This window comes from Taudactylus pleione, unplaced genomic scaffold (genome assembly GCF_031769625.1).
Source record: "Taudactylus pleione unplaced genomic scaffold, aTauple2 ptg000612l, whole genome shotgun sequence".
Taxonomy (NCBI): domain Eukaryota; kingdom Metazoa; phylum Chordata; class Amphibia; order Anura; family Myobatrachidae; genus Taudactylus; species Taudactylus pleione.
The window spans coordinates 1,314,963-1,338,745 of NW_028285014.1; the positions used below are offsets into that span (position 1 = coordinate 1,314,963).

General features: G+C 33.8%; 14 non-coding genes across 14 annotated transcripts; all 14 read left to right on the forward strand.

Annotated features, from left to right (window-relative positions):
- The first annotated feature begins 1,159 nt into the window (after positions 1-1,159).
- TRNAL-CAA (transfer RNA leucine (anticodon CAA)) lies at positions 1,160-1,268 on the forward strand. The gene is made up of 2 exons: positions 1,160-1,197; positions 1,223-1,268. It is a non-coding gene; the product is annotated as a tRNA-Leu (tRNA).
- Positions 1,269-4,618: 3,350 nt separating this feature from the next.
- TRNAL-CAA (transfer RNA leucine (anticodon CAA)) lies at positions 4,619-4,727 on the forward strand. Its single transcript has 2 exons — positions 4,619-4,656; positions 4,682-4,727. It is a non-coding gene; the product is annotated as a tRNA-Leu (tRNA).
- Positions 4,728-5,771: 1,044 nt separating this feature from the next.
- On the forward strand, positions 5,772-5,880 carry TRNAL-CAA (transfer RNA leucine (anticodon CAA)). Its single transcript has 2 exons — positions 5,772-5,809; positions 5,835-5,880. It is a non-coding gene; the product is annotated as a tRNA-Leu (tRNA).
- A 1,044-nt stretch (positions 5,881-6,924) lies between these two features.
- Positions 6,925-7,033, forward strand: TRNAL-CAA (transfer RNA leucine (anticodon CAA)). Its single transcript has 2 exons — positions 6,925-6,962; positions 6,988-7,033. It is a non-coding gene; the product is annotated as a tRNA-Leu (tRNA).
- Positions 7,034-8,076: 1,043 nt separating this feature from the next.
- Positions 8,077-8,185, forward strand: TRNAL-CAA (transfer RNA leucine (anticodon CAA)). Its single transcript has 2 exons — positions 8,077-8,114; positions 8,140-8,185. It is a non-coding gene; the product is annotated as a tRNA-Leu (tRNA).
- A 2,197-nt stretch (positions 8,186-10,382) lies between these two features.
- TRNAL-CAA (transfer RNA leucine (anticodon CAA)) lies at positions 10,383-10,491 on the forward strand. The gene is made up of 2 exons: positions 10,383-10,420; positions 10,446-10,491. It is a non-coding gene; the product is annotated as a tRNA-Leu (tRNA).
- Positions 10,492-11,534: 1,043 nt separating this feature from the next.
- On the forward strand, positions 11,535-11,643 carry TRNAL-CAA (transfer RNA leucine (anticodon CAA)). Its single transcript has 2 exons — positions 11,535-11,572; positions 11,598-11,643. It is a non-coding gene; the product is annotated as a tRNA-Leu (tRNA).
- A 1,036-nt stretch (positions 11,644-12,679) lies between these two features.
- On the forward strand, positions 12,680-12,788 carry TRNAL-CAA (transfer RNA leucine (anticodon CAA)). Its single transcript has 2 exons — positions 12,680-12,717; positions 12,743-12,788. It is a non-coding gene; the product is annotated as a tRNA-Leu (tRNA).
- Positions 12,789-13,831: 1,043 nt separating this feature from the next.
- TRNAL-CAA (transfer RNA leucine (anticodon CAA)) lies at positions 13,832-13,940 on the forward strand. Its single transcript has 2 exons — positions 13,832-13,869; positions 13,895-13,940. It is a non-coding gene; the product is annotated as a tRNA-Leu (tRNA).
- Positions 13,941-16,129: 2,189 nt separating this feature from the next.
- Positions 16,130-16,238, forward strand: TRNAL-CAA (transfer RNA leucine (anticodon CAA)). The gene is made up of 2 exons: positions 16,130-16,167; positions 16,193-16,238. It is a non-coding gene; the product is annotated as a tRNA-Leu (tRNA).
- A 1,043-nt stretch (positions 16,239-17,281) lies between these two features.
- TRNAL-CAA (transfer RNA leucine (anticodon CAA)) lies at positions 17,282-17,390 on the forward strand. Its single transcript has 2 exons — positions 17,282-17,319; positions 17,345-17,390. It is a non-coding gene; the product is annotated as a tRNA-Leu (tRNA).
- Positions 17,391-20,739: 3,349 nt separating this feature from the next.
- Positions 20,740-20,848, forward strand: TRNAL-CAA (transfer RNA leucine (anticodon CAA)). Its single transcript has 2 exons — positions 20,740-20,777; positions 20,803-20,848. It is a non-coding gene; the product is annotated as a tRNA-Leu (tRNA).
- A 1,044-nt stretch (positions 20,849-21,892) lies between these two features.
- Positions 21,893-22,001, forward strand: TRNAL-CAA (transfer RNA leucine (anticodon CAA)). The gene is made up of 2 exons: positions 21,893-21,930; positions 21,956-22,001. It is a non-coding gene; the product is annotated as a tRNA-Leu (tRNA).
- Positions 22,002-23,045: 1,044 nt separating this feature from the next.
- TRNAL-CAA (transfer RNA leucine (anticodon CAA)) lies at positions 23,046-23,154 on the forward strand. Its single transcript has 2 exons — positions 23,046-23,083; positions 23,109-23,154. It is a non-coding gene; the product is annotated as a tRNA-Leu (tRNA).
- Positions 23,155-23,783: the final 629 nt, after the last annotated feature.

The window sequence follows — 23,783 nt, forward strand, 5'->3', positions numbered from 1 at the left end:
GTGCTTGTCAGGATGGCCAAGCGGTCTAAGACACCAGACTCAAGATTCTACTCTTCCAGTTAATGGTAATTCTGGTCTCTGTAAAGAGGCGTAGGTTCAAATCCCACTACTGACAATATATTCATGCTCTTTGGTTATGTTTTACACTCAAAATGACCGACATTGAGAAGTATGCTCAGGACATCCACAGTCTTTCAATCTTTCCTCTACCAGACATTGATATCTTGATCCCATTTATTTCTAAGCAATATGAAGCACAATGATTGAATGAATTAAAGGGCATAGAAACTGTTAAAGACCTAAGAATTGATCGATTTTCCCATCTACATTCCAATCAAGATCAAATTACATTAGACTTAAATTAATTAAATTATTCTTAAATGATAAAGACACTATGATTAGTTTTAACATTCTAACGTTCAGTTCATGTAGAAATTGACTGTTGAAATAATGTTTTACATAGAAACAGAATTTGATGGCAGATAAGAACCACTTGGCCCACGTAGTCTGCTCCTTTTCATGTATCCTTTAGGCAACTTCAACCCTATTTGCTCCTTACATTTCTCTTAAGGATATTCTTATGCCGATCCCAAGCGTGTTTAAATTGTTTCACCATTTAGCTTCAACAACATCGGATGGGAGGCTTTTCTATTTATCAACTACCCTTTCTGTGAAGTAATTTTTCTTCAAAATTCCTCTAAGTCTACCTCCCTCCAGTTTCAGTGCATGTCCTCATGTTCTTGTACATCTCTTCCTTTGAAGAATAAGTATTGTTTGCACAACATTCTTTTAGTATTCAGTAATCCAAACATAAAACACAAGAATAATTGGCATCGAAAGTATTTTAAGGCTCTTAGACTTTACATATAATGTGATATACAATTTACTTCTAAGACAAACTAATCTGTTCTGCTAGGATGAAGACCTTAGTAAAGGGTGGCAACAGTAATTTTGAAGGATAACACTTTAGCTTGAGCCATTTTTCCTAAATAATGTTATTTAAGAAACAGCTTTTAGAGGAAATGCATTAATCGAAGATCTTGATTTAATGACCCCTTTTTCAACAAGTCCAAATTATTTGTCAAAATCACAATCAAAAATATAAATAGTAAAATGATAAACCCTAACAGGAAGCAGGTTCGGATATACTGATGTGCTTGTCAGGATGGCCGAGTGGTCTAAGGCGCCAGACTCAAGATTCTACTCTTCCAGTTAATGGGAATTCTGGTCTCTGTAAAGAGGCGTGGGTTCAAATCCCACTTCTGACAATATTTTCTTGCTCTTTGGTTATGTTTTACACTCAAAATGACCGACATTGAGAAGTATGCTCAGGACATCCACAGTCTTTCAATCTTTCCTCTCCCAGACATTGATATCTTGATCCCATTTATTTCTAAGCAATATGAAGCACAATGATTGAATGAATTAAACGGCATAGAAACTTTTAAAGACCTAAGAATTGATCGATTTTCCCATCTGCATTCCAATCAAGATCAAATTACATTAGAGTTAAATTAATTTAATTATTCTTAAATGATAAAGACACTATGATTAGTTTTAAAATTCTAAAGTTCAGTTCATATAGAAATTGGCTATTGAAATAATGTATTACATAGAAACAGAATTTGATGGCAGATAAGAACCACTTGGCCCATGTAGTCTGCTCCTTTTCATGTATCCTTTAGGCAACTTCAACCATATTTGCTCCTTACATTTCTCTTAAGGATATTCTTATGCCTATCCGAAGCGTGTTTAAATTGTTTCACCGTTTAGCTTCAACAACATTGGATGGGAGGCTTTTCTATTTATCAACTACCCTTTCTGTGAAGTAATTTTTCTTCAAATTTCCTCTAAGTCTACCTCCCTCCAGTTTCAGTGCATGTCCTCATGTTCTTGTACATCTCTTCCTTTGAAGAATAAGTATTGTTTGCACAACATTCTTTCAGTATTCAGTAATCTAAACATAAAACACAAGAATAATTGGCATCGAAAGTATTTTAAGGCTCTTAGACTTTACATATAACGTGATATACAATTTACTTCTAAGACAAACTAATCTGTTCTGCTAGGATGAAGACCTTAGTAAAGGGTGGCAACAGTAATTTTGAAGGATAACACTTTAGCTTGAGCCATTTTTCCTAAATAATGTTATTTAAGAAACAGCTTTTAGAGGAAATGCATTAATCTAAGATCTTGATTTAATGACCCCTTTTTCAACAAGGCCAAATTATTTGTCAAAATCACAATCAAAAATATAAATAGTAAAATGATAAACCCTAACAGGAAGCAGGTTTGGACATAATGATGTGCTTGTCAGGATGGCCAAGCGGTCTAAGACACCAGACTCAAGATTCTACTCTTCCAGTTAATGGTAATTCTGGTCTCTGTAAAGAGGCGTAGGTTCAAATCCCACTACTGACAATATATTCATGCTCTTTGGTTATGTTTTACACTCAAAATGACCGACATTGAGAAGTATGCTCAGGACATCCACAGTCTTTCAATCTTTCCTCTACCAGACATTGATATCTTGATCCCATTTATTTCTAAGCAATATGAAGCACAATGATTGAATGAATTAAAGGGCATAGAAACTGTTAAAGACCTAAGAATTGATCGATTTTCCCATCTACATTCCAATCAAGATCAAATTACATTAGACTTAAATTAATTAAATTATTCTTCAATGATAAAGACACTATGATTAGTTTTAAAATTCTAAAGTTCAGTTCATGTAGAAATTGACTGTTGAAATAATGTTTTACATAGAAACAGAATTTGATGGCAGATAAGAACCACTTGGCCCACGTAGTCTGCTCCTTTTCATGTATCCTTTAGGCAACTTCAACCCTATTTGCTCCTTACATTTCTCTTAAGGATATTCTTATGCCTATCCCAAGCGTGTTTAAATTGTTTCACCATTTAGCTTCAACAACATCGGATGGGAGGCTTTTCTATTTATCAACTACCCTTTCTGTGAAGTAATTTTTCTTCAAATTTCCTCTAAGTCTACCTCCCTCCAGTTTCAGTGCATGTCCTCGTGTTCTTGTACATCTCTTCCTTTGAAGAATAAGTATTGTTTGCACAACATTCTTTTAGTATTCAGTAATCTAAACATAAAACACAAGAATAATTGGCATCGAAAGTTTTTTAAGGCTCTTAGACTTTACATATAACGTGATATACAATTTACTTCTAAGACAAACTAATCTGTTCTGCTAGGATGAAGACCTTAGTAAAGGGTGGCAACAGTAATTTTGATGGATAACACTTTAGCTTGAGCCATTTTTCCTAAATAATGTTATTTAAGAAACAGCTTTTAGAGGAAATGCATTAATCTAAGATCTTGATTTAATGACCCCTTTTTCAACAAGGCCAAATTATTTGTCAAAATCACAATCAAAAATATAAATAGTAAAATGATAAACCCTAACAGGAAGCAGGTTTGGACATACTGATGTGCTTGTCAGGATGGCCAAGCGGTCTAAGACACCAGACTCAAGATTCTACTCTTCCAGTTAATGGTAATTCTGGTCTCTGTAAAGAGGCGTAGGTTCAAATCCCACTACTGACAATATATTCATGCTCTTTGGTTATGTTTTACACTCAAAATGACCGACATTGAGAAGTATGCTCAGGACATCCACAGTCTTTCAATCTTTCCTCTCCCAGACATTGATATCTTGATCCCATTTATTTCTAAGCAATATGAAGCACAATGATTGAATGAATTAAAGGGCATAGAAACTGTTAAAGACCTAAGAATTGATCGATTTTCCCATCTACATTCCAATCAAGATCAAATTACATTAGACTTAAATTAATTAAATTATTCTTAAATGATAAAGACACTATGATTAGTTTTAAAATTCTAAAGTTCAGTTCATGTAGAAATTGGCTATTGAAATAATGTATTACATAGAAACAGAATTTGATGGCAGATAAGAACCACTTGGTCCATGTAGTCTGCTCCTTTTCATGTATCCTTTAGGCAACTTCAACCCTATTTGCTCCTTACATTTCTCTTAAGGATTTTCTTATGCCTATCCGAAGCGTGTTTAAATTGTTTCACCGTTTAGCTTCAACAACATTGGATGGTAGGCTTTTCTATTTATCAACTACCCTTTCTGTGAAGTAATTTTTCTTCAAATTTTCTCTAAGTCTACCTCCCTCCAGTTTCAGTGCATGTCCTCGTGTTCTTGTACATCTCTTCCTTTGAAGAATAAGTATTGTTTGCACAACATTCTTTTAGTATTCAGTAATCTAAACATAAAACACAAGAATAATTGGCATCGAAAGTATTTTAAGGCTCTTAGACTTTACATATAACGTGATATACAATTTACTTCTAAGACAAACTAATCTGTTCTGCTAGGATGAAGACCTTAGTAAAGGGTGGCAACAGTAATTTTGAAGGATAACACTTTAGCTTGAGCCATTTTTCCTAAATAATGTTATTTAAGAAACAGCTTTTAGAGGAAATGCATTAATCTAAGATCTTGATTTAATGACCCCTTTTTCAACAAGTCCAAATTATTTGTCAAAATCACAATCAAAAATATAAATAGTAAAATGATAAACCCTTACAGGAAGCAGGTTTGGATATGCTGATGTGCTTGTCAGGATGGCCGAGCGGTCTAAGACACCAGACTCAAGATTCTACTCTTCCAGTTAATGGGAATTCTGGTCTCTGTAAAGAGGCGTGGGTTCAAATCCCACTTCTGACAATATATTCATGCTCTTTGGTTATGTTTTACACTCAAAATGACTGACATTGAGAAGTATGCTCAAGACATCCACAGTCTTTCAATCTTTCCTCTCCCAGACATTTATATCTTGATCCCATTTATTTCTAAGCAATATGAAGCACAATGATTGAATGAATTAAAGGGCATAGAAACTGTTAAAGACCTAAGAATTGATCGATTTTCCCATCTACGTTCCAATCAAGATCAAATTACATTAGAATTAAATTAATTAAATTATTCTTAAATGATAAAGACACTATGATTAGTTTTAAAATTCTAACGATCAGTTCATGTAGAAATTGACTGTTGAAATAATGTTTTACATAGAAACAGAATTTGATGGCAGATAAGAACCACTTGGCCCATGTAGTCTGCTCCTTTTCATGTATCCTTTAGGCAACTTCAACCCTATTTGCTCATTACATTTCTCGTAAGGATATTCTTATGCCTATCCCAAGCATGTTTAAATTGTTTCACCATTTAGCTTCAACAACATCGGATTTGAGGCTTTTCTATTTATCAACTACCCTTTCTGTGAAGTAATTTTTCTTCAAATTTCCTCTAAGTCTACCTCCCTCCATTTTCAGTGCATGTCCTCGTGTTCTTGTACATCTCTTCCTTTGAAGAATAAATATTGTTTGCACAACATTCTTTTAGTATTCAGTAATCTAAACATAAAACACAATAATAATTGGCATCGAAAGAATTTTAAGGCTCTTAGACTTTACATATAACATGATATACAATTTTCTTCTAAGACAAACTAATCTGCTCTGCTAGGATGAAGACCTTAGTAAAGGGTGGCAACAGTAATTTTGAAGGATAACACTTTAGCTTGAGCCATTTTTCCTAAATAATGTTATTTAAGAAACAGCTTTTAGAGGAAATGCATAAATCTAAGATCTTGATTTAATGACCCCTTTTTCAACAAGTCCAAATTATTTGTCAAAATCACAATCAAAAATATAAATAGTAAAATGATAAACCGTAACAGGAAGCAGGTTCGGATATACTGATGTGCTTGTCAGGATGACCGAGTGGTCTAAGGCGCCAGACTCAAGATTCTACTCTTCCAGTTAATGGGATTTCTGGTCTCTGTAAAGAGGCGTGGGTTCAAATCCCACTTCTGACAATATTTTCTTGCTCTTTGGTTATGTTTTACACTCAAAATAACCGACATTGAGAAGTATGCTCAGGACATCCACAGTCTTTCAATCTTTCCTCTCCCAGACATTGATATCTTGATCCCATTTATTTCTAAGCAATATGAAGCACAATGATTGAATGAATTAAAGGGCATAGAAACTGTTAAAGACCTAAGAATTGATCGATTTTCCCATCTACATTTCAATCAAGATCAAATTACATTAGAGTTAAATTAATTAAATTATTCTTAAATGATAAAGACATTATGATTAGTTTTAAAATTCTAAAGTTCAGTTCATATAGAAATTGGCTATTGAAATAATGTATTACATAGAAACAGAATTTGATGGCAGATAAGAACCACTTGGCCCATGTATTCTGCTCCTTTTCATGTATCCTTTAGGCAACTTCAACCATATTTGCTCCTTACATTTCTCTTAAGGATATTCTTATGCCTATCCGAAGCGTGTTTAAATTGTTTCACCGTTTAGCTTCAACAACATTGGATGGGAGGCTTTTCTATTTATCAACTACCCTTTCTGTGAAGTAATTTTTCTTCAAATTTCCTCTAAGTCTACCTCACTCCAGTTTCAGTGCATGTCCTCATGTTCTTGTACATCTCTTCCTTTGAAGAATAAGTATTGTTTGCACAACATTCTTTTAGTATTCAGTAATCTAAACATAAAACACAAGAATAATTGGCATCGAAAGTATTTTAAGGCTCTTAGACTTTACATATAACATGATATACAATTTACTTCTAAGACAAACTAATCTGTTCTGCTAGGATGAAGACCTTAGTAAAGGGTGGCAACAGTAATTTTGAAGGATAACACTTTAGCTTGAGCCATTTTTCCTAAATAATGTTATTTTAGAAACAGCTTTTAGAGGAAATGCATTAATCTAAGATCTTGATTTAATGACCCCTTTTTCAACAAGTCCAAATTATTTGTCAAAATCACAATCAAAAATATAAATAGTAAATTGATAAACCCTAACAGACAGCAGGTTCGGCCATGCTGATGTGCTTGTCAGGATGGCCGAGCGGTCTAAGGCGGCAGACTCAAGATTCTACTCTTCCAGTTAATAGGAATTCTGGTCTCTGTAAAGAGGCGTGGGTTCAAATCCCACTTCTGACAATATTTTCTTGCTCTTTGGTTATGTTTTACACTCAAAATAACCGACATTGAGAAGTATGCTCAGGACATCCACAGTCTTTCAATCTTTCCTCTCCCAGACATTGATATCTTGATCCCATTTATTTCTAAGCAATATGAAGCACAATGATTGAATGAATTAAAGGGCATAGAAACTGTTAAAGACCTAAGAATTGATCGATTTTCCCATCTACATTTCAATCAAGATCAAATTACATTAGACTTAAATTAATTAAATTATTCTTAAATGATAAAGACACTATGATTAGTTTTAAAATTCTAAAGTTCAGTTTATGTAGAAATTGACTTTTGAAATAATGTTTTACATAGAAACAGAATTTGATGGCAGATAAGAACCACTTGGCCCACGTAGTCTGCTCCTTTTCATGTATCCTTTAGGCAACTTCAATCCTATTTGCTCCTTACATTTCTCTTAAGGATATTCTTATGCCTATCCCAAGCGTGTTTAAATTGTTTCACTATTTAGCTTCAACAACATCGGATGGGAGGCTTTTCTATTTATCAACTACCCTTTCTGTGAAGTAATTTTTCTTCAAATTTCCTCTAAGTCTACCTCCCTCCAGTTTCAGTGCATGTCCTCGTGTTCTTGTACATCTCTTCCTTTGAAGAATAAGTATTGTTTGCACAACATTCTTTTAGTATTCAGTAATCTAAACATAAAACACAAGAATAATTGGCATCGAAAGTATTTTAAGGCTCTTAGACTTTACATATAACATGATATACAATTTTCTTCTAAGACAAACTAATCTGTTCTGCTAGGATGAAGACCTTAGTAACGGTGGCAACAGTAATTTTGAAGGATAACACTTTAGCTTGAGCCATTTTTCCTAAATAATGTTATTTAAGAAACAGCTTTTAGAGGAAATGCATAAATCTAAGATCTTGACTTAATGACCCCTTTTTCAACAAGTCCAAATTATTTGTCAAAATCACAATCAAAAATATAAATAGTAAAATGATAAACCCTAACAGGAAGCAGGTTCGGGTATACTGATGTGCTTGTCAGGATGGCTGAGTGGTCTAAGGTGCCAGACTCAAGATTCTACTCTTCCAGTTAATGGGAAGTCTGGTCTCTGTAAAGAGGCGTGGGTTCAAATCCCACTTCTGACAATATTTTCTTACTCTTTGGTTATGTTTTACACTCAAAATGACCGACATTGAGAAGTATGCTCAGGACATCCACAGTCTTTAAATCTTTCCTCTCCCAGACATTGATATCTTGATCCCATTTATTTCTCAGCAATATGAAGCACAATGATTGAATGAATTAAAGGGCATAGAAACTTTTAAAGACCTAAGAATTGATCGATTTTCCCATCTGCATTCCAATCAAGATCAAATTACATTAGAGTTAAATTAATTAAATTATTCTTAAATGATAAAGACACTATGATTAGTTTTAAAATTCTAAAGTTCAGTTCATATAGAAATTGGCTATTGAAATAATGTATTACATAGAAACAGAATTTGATGGCAGATAAGAACCACTTGGCCCACGTAGTCTGCTCCTTTTCATGTATCCTTTACGCAACTTCAACCATATTTGCTCCTTACATTTCTCTTAAGGATATTCTTATGCCTATCCGAAGCGTGTTTAAATTGTTTCACCGTTTAGCTTCAACAACATCGGATGGGAGGCTTTTCTATTTATCAACTACCCTTTCTGTGAAGTAATTTTTCTTCAAATTTCCTCTAAGTCTACCTCCCTCCAGTTTCAGTGCATGTCCTCGTGTTCTTGTACATCTCTTCCTTTGAAGAATAAATATTGTTTGCACAACATTCTTTTAGTATTCAGTAATCTAAACATAAAACACAAGAATAAATGGCATCGAAAGTATTTTAAGGCTCTTAGACTTTACATATAACATGATATACAATTTACTTCTAAGACAAACTAATCTGTTCTGCTAGGATGAAGACCTTAGTAAAGGGTGGCAACAGTAATTTTGAAGGATAACACTTTAGCTTGAGCCATTTTTCCTAAATAATGTTATTTTAGAAACAGCTTTTAGAGGAAATGCATTAATCTAAGATCTTGATTTAATGACCCCTTTTTCAACAAGTCCAAATTATTTGTCAAAATCACAATCAAAAATATAAATAGTAAATTGATAAACCCTAACAGACAGCAGGTTCGGACATACTGATGTGCTTGTCAGGATGGCAGAGCGGTCTAAGGCGCCAGACTCAAGATTCTACTCTTCCAGTTAATGGGAATTCTGGTCTCTGTAAAGAGGCGTGGGTTCAAATCCAACTTCTGACAATATTTTCTTGCTCTTTGGTTATGTTTTACACTCAAAATGACCGACATTGAGAAGTATGCTCAGGACATCCACAGTCTTTCAAACTTTCCTCTCCCAGACATTGATATCTTGATCCCATTTATTTCTAAGCAATATGAAGCACAATGATTGAATGAATTAAAGGGCATAGAAACTGTTAAAGACCTAAGAATTGATCGATTTTCCCATCTACATTCCAATCAAGATCAAATTACATTAGACTTAAATTAATTAAATTATTCTTAAATGATAAAGACACTATGATTAGTTTTAAAATTCTAAAGTTCAGTTCATGTAGAAATTGACTGTTGAAATAATGTTTTACATAGAAACAGAATTTGATGGCAGATAAGAACCACTTGGCCCACGTAGTCTGCTCCTTTTCATGTATCCTTTAGGCAACTTCAATCCTATTTGCTCCTTACATTTCTCTTACGGATATTCATATGCCTATGCGAAGCGTGTTTAAATTGTTTCACCGTTTAGCTTCAACAACATCGGATGGGAGGCTTTTCTATTTATCAACTAACCTTTCTGTGAAGTAATTTTTCATAAAATTTCCTCTAAGTCTACCTCCCTCCAGTTTCAGTGCATGTCCTCGTGTTCTTGTACATCTCTTCCTTTGAAGAATAAGTATTGTTTGCACAACATTCTTTTAGTATTCAGTAATCTAAACATAAAACACAAGAATAATTGGCATTGAAAGTATTTTAAGGCTCTTAGACTTGACATATAACGTGATATACAATTTACTTCTAAGACAAACTAATCTGTTCTGCTAGGATGAAGACCTTAGTAAAGGGTGGCAACAGTAATTTTGAAGGATAACACTTTAGCTTGAGCCATTTTTCCTAAATAATGTTATTTAAGAAACAGCTTTTAGAGGAAATGCATTAATCTAAGATCTTGATTTAATGACCCCTTTTTCAACAAGTCCAAATTATTTGTCAAAATCACAATCAAAAATATAAATAGTAAAATGATAAACCCTTACAGGAAGCAGGTTTGGATATACTGATGTGCTTGTCAGGATGGCCGAGCGGTCTAAGACACCAGACTCAAGATTCTACTCTTCCAGTTAATGGGAATTCTGGTCTCTGTAAAGAGGCGTGGGTTCAAATCCCACTTCTGACAATATATTCATGCTCTTTGGTTATGTTTTACACTCAAAATGACTGACATTGAGAAGTATGCTCAAGACATCCACAGTCTTTCAATCTTTCCTCTCCCAGACATTTATATCTTGATCCCATTTATTTCTAAGCAATATGAAGCACAATGATTGAATGAATTAAAGGGCATAGAAACTGTTAAAGACCTAAGAATTGATCGATTTTCCCATCTACGTTCCAATCAAGATCAAATTACATTAGACTTAAATTAATTAAATTATTCTTAAATGATAAAGACACTATGATTAGTTTTAAAATTCTAACGATCAGTTCATGTAGAAATTGACTGTTGAAATAATGTTTTACATAGAAACAGAATTTGATGGCAGATAAGAACCACTTGGCCCACGTAGTCTGCTCCTTTTCATGTATCCTTTAGGCAACTTCAACCCTATTTGCTCCTTACATTTCTCGTAAGGATATTCTTATGCCTATCCCAAGCATGTTTAAATTGTTTCACCATTTAGCTTCAACAACATCGGATGGGAGGCTTTTCTATTTATCAACTACCCTTTCTGTGAAGTAATTTTTCTTCAAATTTCCTCTAAGTCTACCTCCCTCCATTTTCAGTGCATGTCCTCGTGTTCTTGTACATCTCTTCCTTTGAAGAATAAATATTGTTTGCACAACATTCTTTTAGTATTCAGTAATCTAAACATAAAACACAATAATAATTGGCATCGAAAGTATTTTAAGGCTCTTAGACTTTACATATAACATGATATACAATTTTCTTCTAAGACAAACTAATCTGTTCTGCTAGGATGAAGACCTTAGTAAGGGTGGCAACAGTAATTTTGAAGGATAACACTTTAGCTTGAGCCATTTTTCCTAAATAATGTTATTTAAGAAACAGCTTTTAGAGGAAATGCATAAATCTAAGATCTTGATTTAATGACCCCTTTTTCAACAAGTCCAAATTATTTGTCAAAATCACAATCAAAAATATAAATAGTAAAATGATAAACCCTAACAGGAAGCAGGTTCGGATATACTGATGTGCTTGTCAGGATGACCGAGTGGTCTAAGGCGCCAGACTCAAGATTCTACTCTTCCAGTTAATGGGATTTCTGGTCTCTGTAAAGAGGCGTGGGTTCAAATCCCACTTCTGACAATAATTTCTTACTCTTTGGTTATGATTTACACTCAAAATGACCGACATTGAGAAGTATGCTCAGGACATCCACAATCTTTCCTCTCCCAGACATTGATATCTTGATCCCATTTATTTCTAAGCAATATGAAGCACAATGATTGAATGAATTAAAGGGCATAGAAACTGTTAAAGACCTAAGAATTGATCGATTTTCCCATCTACATTTCAATCAAGATCAAATTACATTAGAGTTAAATTAATTAAATTATTCTTAAATGATAAAGACACTATGATTAGTTTTAAAATTCTAAAGTTCAGTTCATATAGAAATTGGCTATTGAAATAATGTATTACATAGAAACAGAATTTGATGGCAGATAAGAACCACTTGGCCCATGTATTCTGCTCCTTTTCATGTATCCTTTAGGCAACTTCAACCATATTTGCTCCTTACATTTCTCTTAAGGATATTCTTATGCCTATCCGAAGCGTGTTTAAATTGTTTCACCGTTTAGCTTCAACAACATTGGATGGGAGGCTTTTCTATTTATCAACTACCCTTTCTGTGAAGTAATTTTTCTTCAAATTTCCTCTAAGTCTACCTCCCTCCAGTTTCAGTGCATGTCCTCATGTTCTTGTACATCTCTTCCTTTGAAGAATAAGTATTGTTTGCACAACATTCTTTTAGTATTCAGTAATCTAAACATAAAACACAAGAATAATTGGCATCGAAAGTATTTTAAGGCTCTTAGACTTTACATATAACATGATATACAATTTACTTCTAAGACAAACTAATCTGTTCTGCTAGGATGAAGACCTTAGTAAAGGGTGGCAACAGTAATTTTGAAGGATAACACTTTAGCTTGAGCCATTTTTCCTAAATAATGTTATTTTAGAAACAGCTTTTAGAGGAAATGCATTAATCTAAGATCTTGATTTAATGACCCCTTTTTCAACAAGTCCAAATTATTTGTCAAAATCACAATCAAAAATATAAATAGTAAATTGATAAACCCTAACAGACAGCAGGTTCGGCCATGCTGATGTGCTTGTCAGGATGGCCGAGCGGTCTAAGGCGGCAGACTCAAGATTCTACTCTTCCAGTTAATAGGAATTCTGGTCTCTGTAAAGAGGCGTGGGTTCAAATCCCACTTCTGACAATATTTTCTTGCTCTTTGGTTATGTTTTACACTCAAAATAACCGACATTGAGAAGTATGCTCAGGACATCCACAGTCTTTCAATCTTTCCTCTCCCAGACATTGATATCTTGATCCCATTTATTTCTAAGCAATATGAAGCACAATGATTGAATGAATTAAAGGGCATAGAAACTGTTAAAGACCTAAGAATTGATCGATTTTCCCATCTACATTTCAATCAAGATCAAATTACATTAGACTTAAATTAATTAAATTATTCTTAAATGATAAAGACACTATGATTAGTTTTAAAATTCTAAAGTTCAGTTCATGTAGAAATTGACTTTTGAAATAATGTTTTACATAGAAACAGAATTTGATGGCAGATAAGAACCACTTGGCCCACGTAGTCTGCTCCTTTTCATGTATCCTTTAGGCAACTTCAATCCTATTTGCTCCTTACATTTCTCTTAAGGATATTCTTATGCCTATCCCAAGCGTGTTTAAATTGTTTCACTATTTAGCTTCAACAACATCGGATGGGAGGCTTTTCTATTTATCAACTACCCTTTCTGTGAAGTAATTTTTCTTCAAATTTCCTCTAAGTCTACCTCCCTCCAGTTTCAGTGCATGTCCTCGTGTTCTTGTACATCTCTTCCTTTGAAGAATAAGTATTGTTTGCACAACATTCTTTTAGTATTCAGTAATCTAAACATAAAACACAAGAATAATTGGCATCGAAAGTATTTTAAGGCTCTTAGACTTTACATATAACATGATATACAATTTTCTTCTAAGACAAACTAATCTGTTCTGCTAGGATGAAGACCTTAGTAACGGTGGCAACAGTAATTTTGAAGGATAACACTTTAGCTTGAGCCATTTTTCCTAAATAATGTTATTTAAGAAACAGCTTTTAGAGGAAATGCATAAATCTAAGATCTTGACTTAATGACCCCTTTTTCAACAAGTCCAAATTATTTGTCAAAATCACAATCAAAAATATAAATAGTAAAATGATAAACCCTAACAGGAAGCAGGTTCGGGTATACTGATGTGCTTGTCAGGATGGCTGAGTGGTCTAAGGTGCCAGACTCAAGATTCTACTCTTCCAGTTAATGGGAAGTCTGGTCTCTGTAAAGAGGCGTGGGTTCAAATCCCACTTCTGACAATATTTTCTTACTCTTTGGTTATGTTTTACACTCAAAATGACCGACATTGAGAAGTATGCTCAGGACATCCACAGTCTTTAAATCTTTCCTCTCCCAGACATTGATATCTTGATCCCATTTATTTCTCAGCAATATGAAGCACAATGATTGAATGAATTAAAGGGCATAGAAACTTTTAAAGACCTAAGAATTGATCGATTTTCCCATCTGCATTCCAATCAAGATCAAATTACATTAGAGTTAAATTAATTAAATTATTCTTAAATGATAAAGACACTATGATTAGTTTTAAAATTCTAAAGTTCAGTTCATATAGAAATTGGCTATTGAAATAATGTATTACATAGAAACAGAATTTGATGGCAGATAAGAACCACTTGGCCCACGTAGTCTGCTCCTTTTCATGTATCCTTTAGGCAACTTCAACCATATTTGCTCCTTACATTTCTCTTAAGGATATTCTTATGCCTATCTGAAGCGTGTTTAAATTGTTTCACCGTTTAGCTTCAACAACATCGGATGGGAGGCTTTTCTATTTATCAACTACCCTTTCTGTGAAGTAATTTTTCTTCAAATTTCCTCTAAGTCTACCTCCCTCCAGTTTCAGTGCATGTCCTCGTGTTCTTGTACATCTCTTCCTTTGAAGAATAAATATTGTTTGCACAACATTCTTTTAGTATTCAGTAATCTAAACATAAAACACAAGAATAAATGGCATCGAAAGTATTTTAAGGCTCTTAGACTTTACATATAACATGATATACAATTTACTTCTAAGACAAACTAATCTGTTCTGCTAGGATGAAGACCTTAGTAAAGGGTGGCAACAGTAATTTTGAAGGATAACACTTTAGCTTGAGCCATTTTTCCTAAATAATGTTATTTTAGAAACAGCTTTTAGAGGAAATGCATTAATCTAAGATCTTGATTTAATGACCCCTTTTTCAACAAGTCCAAATTATTTGTCAAAATCACAATCAAAAATATAAATAGTAAATTGATAAACCCTAACAGACAGCAGGTTCGGACATTCTGATGTGCTTGTCAGGATGGCAGAGCGGTCTAAGGCGCCAGACTCAAGATTCTACTCTTCCAGTTAATGGGAATTCTGGTCTCTGTAAAGAGGCGTGGGTTCAAATCCAACTTCTGACAATAATTTCTTACTCTTTGGTTATGATTTACACTCAAAATGACCGACATTGAGAAGTATGCTCAGGACGTCCACAATCTTTCCTCTCCCAGACATTGATATCTTGATCCCATTTATTTCTAAGCAATATGAAGCACAATGATTGAATGAATTAAAGGGCATAGAAACTGTTAAAGACCTAAGAATTGATCGATTTTCCCATCTACATTTCAATCAAGATCAAATTACATTAGACTTAAATTAATTAAATTATTCTTAAATGATAAAGACACTATGATTAGTTTTAAAATTCTAAAGTTCAGTTCATATAGAAATTGGCTATTGAAATAATGTATTACATAGAAACAGAATTTGATGGCAGATAAGAACCACTTGGCCCATGTATTCTGCTCCTTTTCATGTATCCTTTAGGCAACTTCAACCATATTTGCTCCTTACATTTCTCTTAAGGATATTCTTATGCCTATCCGAAGCGTGTTTAAATTGTTTCACCGTTTAGCTTCAACAACATTGGATGGGAGGCTTTTCTATTTATCAACTACCCTTTCTGTGAAGTAATTTTTCTTCAAATTTCCTCTAAGTCTACCTCCCTCCAGTTTCAGTGCATGTCCTCATGTTCTTGTACATCTCTTCCTTTGAAGAATAAGTATTGTTTGCACAACATTCTTTTAGTATTCAGTAATCTAAACATAAAACACAAGAATAATTGGCATCGAAAGTATTTTAAGGCTCTTAGACTTTACATATAACATGATATACAATTTACTTCTAAGACAAACTAATCTGTTCTGCTAGGATGAAGACCTTAGTAAAGGGTGGCAACAGTAATTTTGAAGGATAACACTTTAGCTTGAGCCATTTTTCCTAAATAATGTTATTTTAGAAACAGCTTTTAGAGGAAATGCATTAATCTAAGATCTTGATTTAATGACCCCTTTTTCAACAAGTCCAAATTATTTGTCAAAATCACAATCAAAAATATAAATAGTAAATTGATAAACCCTAACAGACAGCAGGTTCGGCCATGCTGATGTGCTTGTCAGGATGGCCGAGCGGTCTAAGGCGGCAGACTCAAGATTCTACTCTTCCAGTTAATAGGAATTCTGGTCTCTGTAAAGAGGCGTGGGTTCAAATCCCACTTCTGACAATATTTTCTTGCTCTTTGGTTATGTTTTACACTCAAAATAACCGACATTGAGAAGTATGCTCAGGACATCCACAGTCTTTCAATCTTTCCTCTCCCAGACATTGATATCTTGATCCCATTTATTTCTAAGCAATATGAAGCACAATGATTGAATGAATTAAAGGGCATAGAAACTGTTAAAGACCTAAGAATTGATCGATTTTCCCATCTACATTTCAATCAAGATCAAATTACATTAGACTTAAATTAATTAAATTATTCTTAAATGATAAAGACACTATGATTAGTTTTAAAATTCTAAAGTTCAGTTCATGTAGAAATTGACTTTTGAAATAATGTTTTACATAGAAACAGAATTTGATGGCAGATAAGAACCACTTGGCCCACGTAGTCTGCTCCTTTTCATGTATCCTTTAGGCAACTTCAATCCTATTTGCTCCTTACATTTCTCTTAAGGATATTCTTATGCCTATCCCAAGCGTGTTTAAATTGTTTCACTATTTAGCTTCAACAACATCGGATGGGAGGCTTTTCTATTTATCAACTACCCTTTCTGTGAAGTAATTTTTCTTCAAATTTCCTCTAAGTCTACCTCCCTCCAGTTTCAGTGCATGTCCTCGTGTTCTTGTACATCTCTTCCTTTGAAGAATAAGTATTGTTTGCACAACATTCTTTTAGTATTCAGTAATCTAAACATAAAACACAAGAATAATTGGCATCGAAAGTATTTTAAGGCTCTTAGACTTTACATATAACATGATATACAATTTTCTTCTAAGACAAACTAATCTGTTCTGCTAGGATGAAGACCTTAGTAACGGTGGCAACAGTAATTTTGAAGGATAACACTTTAGCTTGAGCCATTTTTCCTAAATAATGTTATTTAAGAAACAGCTTTTAGAGGAAATGCATAAATCTAAGATCTTGACTTAATGACCCCTTTTTCAACAAGTCCAAATTATTTGTCAAAATCACAATCAAAAATATAAATAGTAAAATGATAAACCCTAACAGGAAGCAGGTTCGGGTATACTGATGTGCTTGTCAGGATGGCTGAGTGGTCTAAGGTGCCAGACTCAAGATTCTACTCTTCCAGTTAATGGGAAGTCTGGTCTCTGTAAAGAGGCGTGGGTTCAAATCCCACTTCTGACAATATTTTCTTACTCTTTGGTTATGTTTTACACTCAAAATGACTGACATTGAGAAGTATGCTCAGGACATCCACAGTCTTTAAATCTTTCCTCTCCCAGACATTGATATCTTGATCCCATTTATTTCTCAGCAATATGAAGCACAATGATTGAATGAATTAAAGGGCATAGAAACTTTTAAAGACCTAAGAATTGATCGATTTTCCCATCTGCATTCCAATCAAGATCAAATTACATTAGAGTTAAATTAATTAAATTATTCTTAAATGATAAAGACACTATGATTAGTTTTAAAATTCTAAAGTTCAGTTCATATAGAAATTGGCTATTGAAATAATGTATTACATAGAAACAGAATTTGATGGCAGATAAGAACCACTTGGCCCACGTAGTCTGCTCCTTTTCATGTATCCTTTAGGCAACTTCAACCATATTTGCTCCTTACATTTCTCTTAAGGATATTCTTATGCCTATCCGAAGCGTGTTTAAATTGTTTCACCGTTTAGCTTCAACAACATCGGATGGGAGGCTTTTCTATTTATCAACTACCCTTTCTGTGAAGTAATTTTTCTTCAAATTTCCTCTAAGTCTACCTCCCTCCAGTTTCAGTGCATGTCCTCGTGTTCTTGTACATCTCTTCCTTTGAAGAATAAATATTGTTTGCACAACATTCTTTTAGTATTCAGTAATCTAAACATAAAACACAAGAATAAATGGCATCGAAAGTATTTTAAGCCTCTTAGACTTTACATATAACATGATATACAATTTACTTCTAAGACAAACTAATCTGTTCTGCTAGGATGAAGACCTTAGTAAAGGGTGGCAACAGTAATTTTGAAGGATAACACTTTAGCTTGAGCCATTTTTCCTAAATAATGTTATTTTAGAAACAGCTTTTAGAGGAAATGCATTAATCTAAGATCTTGATTTAATGACCCCTTTTTCAACAAGTCCAAATTATTTGTCAAAATCACAATCAAAAATATAAATAGTAAATTGATAAACCCTAACAGACAGCAGGTTCGGACATTCTGATGTGCTTGTCAGGATGGCAGAGCGGTCTAAGGCGCCAGACTCAAGATTCTACTCTTCCAGTTAATGGGAATTCTGGTCTCTGTAAAGAGGCGTGGGTTCAAATCCAACTTCTGACAATATTTTCTTGCTCTTTGGTTATGTTTTACACTCAAAATGACCGACATTGAGAAGTATGCTCAGGACATCCACAGTCTTTCAAACTTTCCTCTCCCAGACATTGATATCTTGATCCCATTTATTTCTAAGCAATATGAAGCACAATGATTGAATGAATTAAAGGGCATAGAAACTGTTAAAGACCTAAGAATTGATCGATTTTCCCATCTACATTCCAATCAAGATCAAATTACATTAGACTTAAATTAATTAAATTATTCTTAAATGATAAAGACACTATGATTAGTTTTAAAATTCTAAAGTTCAGTTCATGTAGAAATTGACTGTTGAAATAATGTTTTACATAGAAACAGAATTTGATGGCAGATAAGAACCACTTGGCCCACGTAGTCTGCTCCTTTTCATGTATCCTTTAGGCAACTTCAATCCTATTTGCTCCTTACATTTCTCTTAAGGATATTCATATGCCTATGCGAAGCGTGTTTAAATTGTTTCACCGTTTAGCTTCAACAACATCGGATGGGAGGCTTTTCTATTTATCAACTAACCTTTCTGTGAAGTAATTTTTCATAAAATTTCCTCTAAGTCTACCTCCCTCCAGTTTCAGTGCATGTCCTCGTGTTCTTGTACATCTCTTCCTTTGAAGAATAAGTATTGTTTGCACAACATTCTTTTAGTATTCAGTAATCTAAACATAAAACACAAGAATAATTGGCATTGAAAGTATTTTAAGGCTCTTAGACTTGACATATAACGTGATATACAATTTACTTCTAAGACAAACTAATCTGTTCTGCTAGGATGAAGACCTTAGTAAAGGGTGGCAACAGTAATTTTGAAGGATAACACTTTAGCTTGAGCCATTTTTCCTAAATAATGTTATTTAAGAAACAGCTTTTAGAGGAAATGCATTAATCTAAGATCTTGATTTAATGACCCCTTTTTCAACAAGTCCAAATTATTTGTCAAAATCACAATCAAAAATATAAATAGTAAAATGATAAACCCTTACAGGAAGCAGGTTTGGATATACTGATGTGCTTGTCAGGATGGCTGAGCGGTCTAAGACACCAGACTCAAGATTCTACTCTTCCAGTTAATGGGAATTCTGGTCTCTGTAAAGAGGCGTGGGTTCAAATCCCACTTCTGACAATATATTCATGCTCTTTGGTTATGTTTTACACTCAAAATGACTGACATTGAGAAGTATGCTCAAGACATCCACAGTCTTTCAATCTTTCCTCTCCCAGACATTTATATCTTGATCCCATTTATTTCTAAGCAATATGAAGCACAATGATTGAATGAATTAAAGGGCATAGAAACTGTTAAAGACCTAAGAATTGATCGATTTTCCCATCTACGTTCCAATCAAGATCAAATTACATTAGACTTAAATTAATTAAATTATTCTTAAATGATAAAGACACTATGATTAGTTTTAAAATTCTAACGATCAGTTCATGTAGAAATTGACTGTTGAAATAATGTTTTACATAGAAACAGAATTTGATGGCAGATAAGAACCACTTGGCCCACGTAGTCTGCTCCTTTTCATGTATCCTTTAGGCAACTTCAACCCTATTTGCTCCTTACATTTCTCGTAAGGATATTCTTATGCCTATCCCAAGCATGTTTAAATTGTTTCACCATTTAGCTTCAACAACATCGGATGGGAGGCTTTTCTATTTATCAACTACCCTTTCTGTGAAGTAATTTTTCTTCAAATTTCCTCTAAGTCTACCTCCCTCCATTTTCAGTGCATGTCCTCGTGTTCTTGTACATCTCTTCCTTTGAAGAATAAATATTGTTTGCACAACATTCTTTTAGTATTCAGTAATCTAAACATAAAACACAATAATAATTGGCATCGAAAGTATTTTAAGGCTCTTAGACTTTACATATAACATGATATACAATTTTCTTCTAAGACAAACTAATCTGTTCTGCTAGGATGAAGACCTTAGTAAGGGTGGCAACAGTAATTTTGAAGGATAACACTTTAGCTTGAGCCATTTTTCCTAAATAATGTTATTTAAGAAACAGCTTTTAGAGGAAATGCATAAATCTAAGATCTTGATTTAATGACCCCTTTTTCAACAAGTCCAAATTATTTGTCAAAATCACAATCAAAAATATAAATAGTAAAATGATAAACCCTAACAGGAAGCAGGTTCGGATATACTGATGTGCTTGTCAGGATGACCGAGTGGTCTAAGGCGCCAGACTCAAGATTCTACTCTTCCAGTTAATGGGATTTCTGGTCTCTGTAAAGAGGCGTGGGTTCAAATCCCACTTCTGACAATAATTTCTTACTCTTTGGTTATGATTTACACTCAAAATGACCGACATTGAGAAGTATGCTCAGGACATCCACAGTCTTTCAATCTTTCCTCTCCCAGACATTGATATCTTGATCCCATTTATTTCTAAGCAATATGAAGCACAATGATTGAATGAATTAAAGGGCATAGAAACTGTTAAAGACCTAAGAATTGATCGATTTTCCCATCTACATTTCAATCAAGATCAAATTACATTAGAGTTAAATTAATTAAATTATTCTTAAATGATAAAGACACTATGATTAGTTTTAAAATTCTAAAGTTCAGTTCATATAGAAATTGGATATTGAAATAATGTATTACATAGAAACAGAATTTGATGGCAGATAAGAACCACTTGGCCCATGTATTCTGCTCCTTTTCATGTATCCTTTAGGCAACTTCAACCATATTTGCTCCTTACATTTCTCTTAAGGATATTCTTATGCCTATCCGAAGCGTGTTTAAATTGTTTCACCGTTTAGCTTCAACAACATTGGATGGGAGGCTTTTCTATTTATCAACTACCCTTTCTGTGAAGTAATTTTTCTTCAAATTTCCTCTAAGTCTACCTCCCTCCAGTTTCAGTGCATGTCCTCATGTTCTTGTACATCTCTTCCTTTGAAGAATAAGTATTGTTTGCACAACATTCTTTTAGTATTCAGTAATCTAAACATAAAACACAAGAATAATTGGCATCGAAAGTATTTTAAGGCTCTTAGACTTTACATATAACATGATATACAATTTACTTCTAAGACAAACTAATCTGTTCTGCTAGGATGAAGACCTTAGTAAAGGGTGGCAACAGTAATTTTGAAGGATAACACTTTAGCTTGAGCCATTTTTCCTAAATAATGTTATTTTAGAAACAGCTTTTAGAGGAAATGCATAAATCTAAGATCTTGATTTAATGACCCCTTTTTCAACAAGTCCAAATTATTTGTCAAAATCACAATCAAAAATATAAATAGTAAAATGATAAACCCTTACAGGAAGCAGGTTCGGGTATACTGATGTGCTTGTCAGGATGGCTGAGTGGTCTAAGGCGCCAGACTCAAGATTCTACTCTTCCAGTTAATGGGAATTCTGGTCTCTGTAAAGAGGCGTGGGTTCAAATCCCACTTCTGACAATATTTTCTTACTCTTTGGTTATGTTTTACACTCAAAATGACCGACATTGAGAAGTATGCTCAGGACATCCACAGTCTTTAAATCTTTCCTCTCCCAGACATTGATATCTTGATCCCATTTATTTCACAGCAATATGAAGCACAATGATTGAATGAATTAAAGGGCATAGAAACTTTTAAAGACCTAAGAATTGATCGATTTTCCCATCTGCATTCCAATCAAGATCAAATTACATTAGAGTTAAATTAATTAAATTATTCTTAAATGATAAAGACACTATGATTAGTTTTAAAATTCTAAAGTTCAGTTCATATAGAAATTGGCTATTGAAATAATGTATTACATAGAAACAGAATTTGATGGCAGATAAGAACCACTTGGCCCACGTAGTCTGCTCCTTTTCATGTATCCTTTAGGCAACTTCAACCATATTTGCTCCTTACATTTCTCTTAAGGATATTCTTATGCCTATCCGAAGCGTGTTTAAATTGTTTCACCGTTTAGCTTCAACAACATTGATTGGGAGGCTTTTCTATTTATCGACTACCCTTTCTGTGAAGTAATTTTTCTTCAAATTTCCTCTAAGTCTACCTCCCTCCAGTTTCAGTGCATGTCCTCGTGTTCTTGTACATCTCTTCCTTTGAAGAATAAGTATTGTTTGCACAGCATTCTTTTAGTATTCAGTAATCTAAACATAAAACACAAGAATAATTGGCATCGAAAGTATTTTAAGGCTCTTAGACTTTACATATAACATGATATACAATTTACTTCTACGACAAACTAATCTGTTCTGCTAGGATGAAGACCTTAGTAAAGGGTGGCAACAGTAATTTTGAAGGAAAACACTTTAGCTTGAGCCATTTTTCCTAAATAATGTTATTTTAGAAACAGCTTTTAGAGGAAATGCATTAATCTAAGATCTTGATTTAATGACCCCTTTTTCAACAAGTCCAAATTATTTGTCAAAATCACAATCAAAAATATAAATAGTAAATTGATAAACCCTAACAGACAGCAGGTTCGGACATACTGATGTGCTTGTCAGGATGGCAGAGCGGTCTAAGGCGCCAGACTCAAGATTCTACTCTTCCAGTTAATGGGAATTCTGGTCTCTGCAAAGAGGCGTGGGTTCAAATCCCACTTCTGACAATATTTTCTTGCTCTTTGGTTATGTTTTACACTCAAAATGACTAACATTGAGAAGTATGCTCTGGACATCCACAGTCTTTCAATCTTTCCTCTCCCAGACATTGATATCTTGATCCCATTTATTTCTAAGCAATATGAAGCACAATGATTGAATGAATTAAAGGGCATAGAAACTTTTAAAGACCTAAGAATTTATCGATTTTCCCATCTACATTCCAATCAAGATCAAATTACATTAGAGTTAAATTAATTAAATTATTCTTAAATGATAAAGACACTATGATTAGTTTTAAAATTCTAAAGTTCAGTTCATGTAGAAAATGGCGGTTGAAATAATGTTTTACATAGAAACAGAATTTGATGGCAGATAAGAACCACTTGGCCCACGTAGTCTGCTACTTTTCATGTATCCTTTAGGCAACTTCAACCCTATTTGCTCCTTACATTTCTTTTAAGGATATTCTTATGCCTATCCCAAGCGTATTTAAATTGTTTCACCATTTAGCTTCAACAACATCGGATGGGAGGCTTTTCTATTTATCAATTACCCTTTCTGTGAAGTAATTTTTCTTCAAATTTCCTCGAAGTCTACCTCCCTTCAGTTTCAGTGCATGTCCTCATGTTCTTGT